Consider the following 6,646-nt stretch of genomic DNA (forward strand, 5'->3'; position numbering starts at 1 on the left):
GATTTCTTTCTGTGGGGAAGGTTGAAGGATATTTGCTATCGTGATCCACCGACAACGCCTGACGACATTCGTCAGCGCATTGTCAATGCTTGTGCGAACATTACGGAAGGCGAATTATTCGCTGTTGAGAGGAATGTCGTTACACGTATTGCTAAATGCATTAAGGTTGACGCGCATCATTTTGAGGATTTATTGCATTAATATGGTATTTACAGGTAATCACGCAGTAACAGCATGCGTTCTCAGAAATGACAAGTTCACAAAGGTACATGTATCACATTGGGAAAACCGAAAAATGGCTCTGTGCACTATGAGACTTAAAACATCTGTGGTCATCAGTCCCCTAGAACTTAGAACTACTTAAACCTAACTAACGCAAGGACATCACACATCCATGCCCGAGGCAGGATTCGAACCTGCGACCGTAGCGGTCACGCGGTTGCAGACTGAAGCGCCAAGAACCGCACGGCCACACCGACCGGAGGAAAAACCGAAATACAATGTTCAAATGTACCTATTTTCTATATTTTAATTAAAAAAACTTACCTATTACCAACTGTTTGTCTAAAATTGTGAGCCATATGTTTGTGACTATTACAGCGCCATCTATCAGAAAGCGAAGAAAGTGGTCCAACTAAAACATTCATATTTCTTTACGTACTACATGAATATGTAATAAAAAATGGGGATTCCTATTTAAAGAAACGCAGTTGATATCTGTTTGACCTATGGCAGCGCCATCTAGCGGGTCAAGCATAGCGCCATCTCGTTTCCCACTTCAAGCTAGACAGGTTTCGTTGTTTGTAGTTTTTTCGTTTTTTCGTTTGACACTTATTTAGTGACGCCCGGTCACGATCAATGGACCACCCTGTATACGATACTAGTCGCCTATCCTGGCAATGTCCTACTTTTTGCATTGTTTTACATAGTAACTTCCAATCAAGCATGTCAAATGCTATTTCTAGGGCAATACACGCTATATATCTTTTTCTGTTTACGTCTAAACTTTTTACTGCAATTTGACGTAGTGGCAATATTGCTTCCACCGTTTGTTTCTCTGGTCTGAAGCCAAACTAATAGTTACGATAATGCAGTGCCTGTATGTATCACGATACAGCGTTTGTTAGGACGTGGATACATCTGCGCAGGGAAAGGCACTGCGGTGACTACAGCGGTTATGAAATACTTGAAACATATTGCCAGTTGCGAATAAGGACAACCGTTAGCTTCATAGTGGAATGACGACAATAAAAGTTTGTGTCGGGCCATACATAGTGGTTTGTTGAGGTGTGAAAGTTTGGCTGTGGTTGTAAGTCGTACACGGATAGCCAGAAGGTAAAGTGACCGCCCGCGATAAGCAAGAAATCCTGGTTCGAGCCCCGGTGAGGCACCAATTTTCGCTGTCGTCATTCCACTACACAGCTGATGACTGTCCATATTACTCAACTACCAATAAATTTCAAAGTAGTCATTGGCTACGTTACAATGTGTTTTATTTGTCACCCACTTTTTAGCACAATATTTACATACATGTGGCGGAAGAGCTACTGTTCTATAATTTGTGCATTTTTTTGCATTTGCTCTCTTTGTTGATCTAATAGTTAATATTTTTATCAATATTTTTATCAATATTTTTATCAATATTTTTTCCACGACAAGGTTTGATTTACGATATAAATACATTCATTAAATAATGCACATATCTGATCTAAAAAGGTAAAATACATTCACAAAGTTGATAAAGGCTACATCTTTCTTAGTTTTATTCGTCTCTTCCCAAGCTGTTACCGCGTTCTTCTCTCAGGCTGCAGAACTGGGAATGGTGCGTGTTAACACTTTTGTGCCTCCAGTTCGGCCCGATTTGCACGAGCGGGCAATTGAATATTGATACATGCTTGTTCCGCCCAGCTTTGCGCAGCGGAGGTGTTGAAATGTCAAATGGCATTCGGCGGGAATGTTAATCGATTGATATTTCAACAATTCAGAATTTAATTTGCAAATGCGTTGATAGGGCTGACGAGTTCTCGCGATTGGATTTTCGCTGCGCGGTTCCGGTTGGGGGGGGGGGGGGGGGGGGGGGAACGTAGCGCTGGACACAGCCAGATGTGTGTCACGAGGTCCGAAAAGGTATGATTCGAACATACGTGTGTAGTTCCATTTTTAAGAACCGTGTGGTCATTATCGTCATCATCATCATCATCATCATCATCATTATCATTCTGTAGACACTGTTCCATCAGCAGACGTCTCCATGCATTGAAGTCCCCAGTTCGTAACAGGCCTCATACTGCTTCCTTGCAGAAAATTCATCTTTAATTACAAATACAGAATGGTAAATAAGATCATAATTTTTCTTGAAGCATCTTAATACTGGTTCTTCGAAGAATTCACCTGTGTTCTTAGGATTGTCCTACCTGCTACTGTAAGAAATAAATGAGTCAAATAAAATAAAAAAAAGAGATATACTTATTTTAGATTTACCAATGAATGTTATTGTTCAGGGGTCGGAACTTTTTTCAACGTCGGCTTGTAAATGAACGTTTGACTCATATTTCTTATTTCGCCCTCTTATTTATTTGTTCAAAATAAAACTATTCGTTCATTTTTAACATAAGATTACATTGATGCCAGCGGAAGCTATTTCACAAATGTCGGTATATAAGAGAGTGAGATAAATACAAGCCTTCCAGGAAGCAGAGAAATTAACGTGCATGCTCTTGGCGTTAGCTCGAAAGAAAGCACTCTTTTAACGTTCGTAAGTCGATAATTCAAAATATAAATTTCTGCAGCAATAAATATTAATATAGGTATTTTCTAGCGGCTTATTGTAATATAAAGACAATTGCAAAGGAATTCTGCTATTTTAAGTTTACTTGAACACACAAAAAATATTTTTCCTCCAGTTTCTATTAAATTCTGGTCTTTTTACTTTAGTTACACACATTCCAAAATCGTTTTCGTGAAAATGTACGGTAACGTAATGAAGAAAAAAAGTAAGAAAGCCCGCGGACCATGAAGACATTATCCGGATGAGGTGGAATCAGTAGATGTGACGTACATGTACTGACAAACAAATGAGTATAGTTTCAGAAAGATGTCGATAGAGGATCAACCAAAACTCCGATTTAGTTCGTATTGTGTGCTGTATTCCAGCAGAACGGGCGTAAACGTTCATTAAAAATAACACCAGAACCATAGAGCACAGCAAACGCTAGCTGCGATTAACGTAATTACGAGGGTAATCCCAAAAGTAAGGTCTCCTATTTTTTTACAAGTACAGAACTCTGTTTGCGTGGCAGTTGGTCACACTGTTACGAAGAGTGCTTCACGTGCTGTGTGTAAACATGCGCACGCCGCGCTGAGGCGCTCAGTCTTGGCTTGACAGCCGCTGAGAATGGAGCTCCCGTTGGATGTTACCGCCAAGTGCGAATTAAGCGCAGTTATTCGGTTTTTGAACGCAAAGGGCACTGCGCCAACTGAAATCCATCGCCAGTTGACGGTGAGTCGTGCATGGATGTCAAAAATGTTCGTAAGTGGTGTAGAGAGTTTGCAGCTGGTCGGACCGAAATTCACGACGAACAGAGGAGCGGGAGACCGTCAATTTCTGAGGAGACAGTGTTGAAGGTTGAGCAAAGCATGCGTGAAGATCGGCGGATCACCCTGGATGATCTCTGCACGTTGGTTGCTGAAGTTTCGCGAAGCACCGCTCACAGAATTTTAAGGGAAACATTGAACTACCGGAAGGTGTACGCAAAATGAGTGCCACCCATGCTGACTGAGGACCACATGCGCCAACGAGCTGATGCTTCCCCCGCATTTCTTGACCGCCTTGCAGCCGAACAAGACAACTTTCTGCACTCAATCGTTCCCTAGGTTAAAAGAACATTTGGCCGGAAAGCGATTCAGCTGCGACGACGAGGTGAAAGAAGAGAGCTTCATAACTTTCTGCAAAGCATGGCGGCGAGCTAGTATGACATGGGCATACAAAAACTGCCACAGCGTCTACAAAAATGCATCAACGGAAATGGTGATTATGTCCAAAAATAGCTAGATGTTCAAGCTGTAAATTGTTCTAAACCATTGTAGAAATAAATGGTTCAAATGGCTCTGAGCACTATGGGGCTTAACTGCTGAGGTCATCAGTCCCCTAGAACTTAGAACTACTTAAACCTAACTAACCTAAAGACATCACAAGCATCTATGCCCGAGGCTGGATTCGAACCTGCGACCGTAGCGGTCGCTCTATTCAAGACTGTAGCGCCTAGAACCGCTCGGCCACACCGGCCGGCTTGTAGAAATGAACAGGTCTATGTACTTATAAAAAATAGGAGACCTTACTTTTCGGATTTGCTTCGTATATAGCTTCCGTAGGGAAGTTGGTAGAGTGTTATATCGTTTTACTAAGGATCCTCGGTTAAGAACCCAATGACAATTTTTTTTAAAAAGTAAGATGCCTGCGAATGTTATGTGGGACTAATAATACTTCCGCACGTGTGATGCAATTATTTCTTTATTCTATTGTTCCGATTATTTGCGTTTATTGTGTGAAACTACATATGCACGAGGTGCTTATCACAAGAGGTCATCTGTTTGTTGTCTGTTCTGTCGCACATGTCCGACAGAACACCACACCTATCTACGCAGGAGTGCTCTATAGGTTTGCTGCTTTCAACTAACGAAGCGAAAGTAGACTGCCAAAAGAACATTGCTACACACTCCGAATAGTACTTTTCATGTCGACAAAATGTTTTCCCATGGAACAGTTCCACGTGCAAGGAGTTTAAAAGAATTGCTGTCACTGGGATTTTTTTTAGCGGTCTTCCAAAGGGTGGTGTGGGACAAAGTGGGCAGGGATCGCAATCCGAGGCCTGACCACGATGTTGCGTTCCCACCCCCCAGAAACCAAGGAAAGCGAAGGGAACGTGGAGTAGAGGAACAATAAACATTATTTATTTATTTTTCTTTCCGTTCTTTTTTATTTTTATTTATTTATTTACTTTTGGCATTAATATCATCGAGGTTATTAGGAGAGGATGGGGGCGTAGCAAGATATCGGACTAAGAGGAACATTCCGATTACCATTGAATATATCGGTTCTAGACTGGCGATGGCAAGGAAGCGTTTCTGAAAAAGAGAAATTTGTTAACGTAGAGTATAGATGTGTCAGGAAGTCGTTTCTGAAAGTATTTGTATGGATTGTAGCCATGTATGGAAGTGAAACGTGGACGATAAATAGCTTAGACAAGAAGAGAATAGAAGGTTTAGAAATGTGGTGCTACAGAAGAATACTGCATATTAGATAGGTAGATCACATGACTAATGAGGAGTTATAGAATAGAATTGGAGAGAAGAGGAGTTTGTGGCACAACTGGACTAGAAGAAGGGATCGGTTGGTAGGACATGTTCTGAGGCATCAAGGGATCACCAATTTAGTACTGGAGGGTAGCGTGGAGGGAAAAAATCGTAGAGGGGGACCAAGAGATGAATACACTCAACAGATTCAGAAGGATGTAGGTCGCAGTAGGCACTGAGAGATGAAGCTTGCACAGGATAGAGTAGCATGGAGAGCTGCATCAAACCAGTCTCAGGACTGAAGACTACAACAACAACAACAACATAGCGGTTCTAAGTGTGAAAGAGGAGGGGGTCAACTCTTCATGACAAGAAGGCACCTACTCCTGGGTGGGTTAAGCAAAATACTGTAGAGGAAATTGGAGAAAAACTACACAGTGGCAGTTCCTTAAAACGCAGGACCTCTGGGACGACGGTATTGCGCTCTATCAATTCACCCAAACGACTTCCGCAATGCCATGATTCACAGATACGCTTGCCCTTCCCTCTGTCTTCCTACTGTTACTTTTAATTACCGTTTACGCGTTTTCTATTGGACGACGGCACATAGCACGAACTAAATAGGTCTTCTGGTTGATGCTCTATCCACATACAACGTTTGGTACCGATCTGGGTGACTGTTTGAGGTTTGAGTGTCAGTGAGGATTTCATGGAGCTCTTCAACCATTCTGGCAACAGCCTTGCCGCAATGGATACACCGGTTCCCGTGAGATCACCGAAATTAAGCACTTTCGGGCGTGGCCGGCACTTGGATGGGTGACCATCTGGGGCACCATGCGCTGTTGCCATTTCGGGCTGCACTCAGCCTCGTGATGCCAATTGAGGAGCCACTCGATCGAATAGTAGCGGCTCCGGTCAAAGAAAACCATCGTAACGACCGGGAGAACGGTGTGCTGACCACGCCCCTCCTATCCGCATCCTCAACCGAGGATGACACCGTGGTTGGATGGTACCGATGGGCCACTTGTGACCTCATGACGGAGTGCTTCAACCATTCCACGCCACCCATTTTAACGCCCTACATACATTCGTTGTGCTACCTGTGCTACTACTAGAACTTTGGAGCTCACGAGGTATTCCTTCCGCTGTCTATCACGCGATTTTTTTTTTTTTTTTTTTTTTTACGACAACGCACCACAGTTCTATATCGCTCCTCAACGTCCGTGCACTGCGTGCTTCAGTTTACCTGTGGTTGTTCCTTCGCAAAGCGGATCACCAACAGTGGGCCTGAGCAGCTTCAAGAGAGTTGAAGTGTCCCTGGCGGATTTATTGTTCAGGTGACATCCGACGTTCA

At 42.9% G+C, this 6,646-nt stretch overlaps 1 pseudogene; it reads left to right on the forward strand.

Moving 5' to 3' along the window:
- The first annotated feature begins 6,022 nt into the window (after nt 1-6,022).
- LOC126293795 (5S ribosomal RNA) lies at nt 6,023-6,140 on the forward strand (annotated as a pseudogene).
- Nucleotides 6,141-6,646: the final 506 nt, after the last annotated feature.

Source organism: Schistocerca gregaria, chromosome 10 (genome assembly GCF_023897955.1).
Source record: "Schistocerca gregaria isolate iqSchGreg1 chromosome 10, iqSchGreg1.2, whole genome shotgun sequence".
NCBI lineage: Eukaryota > Metazoa > Arthropoda > Insecta > Orthoptera > Acrididae > Schistocerca > Schistocerca gregaria.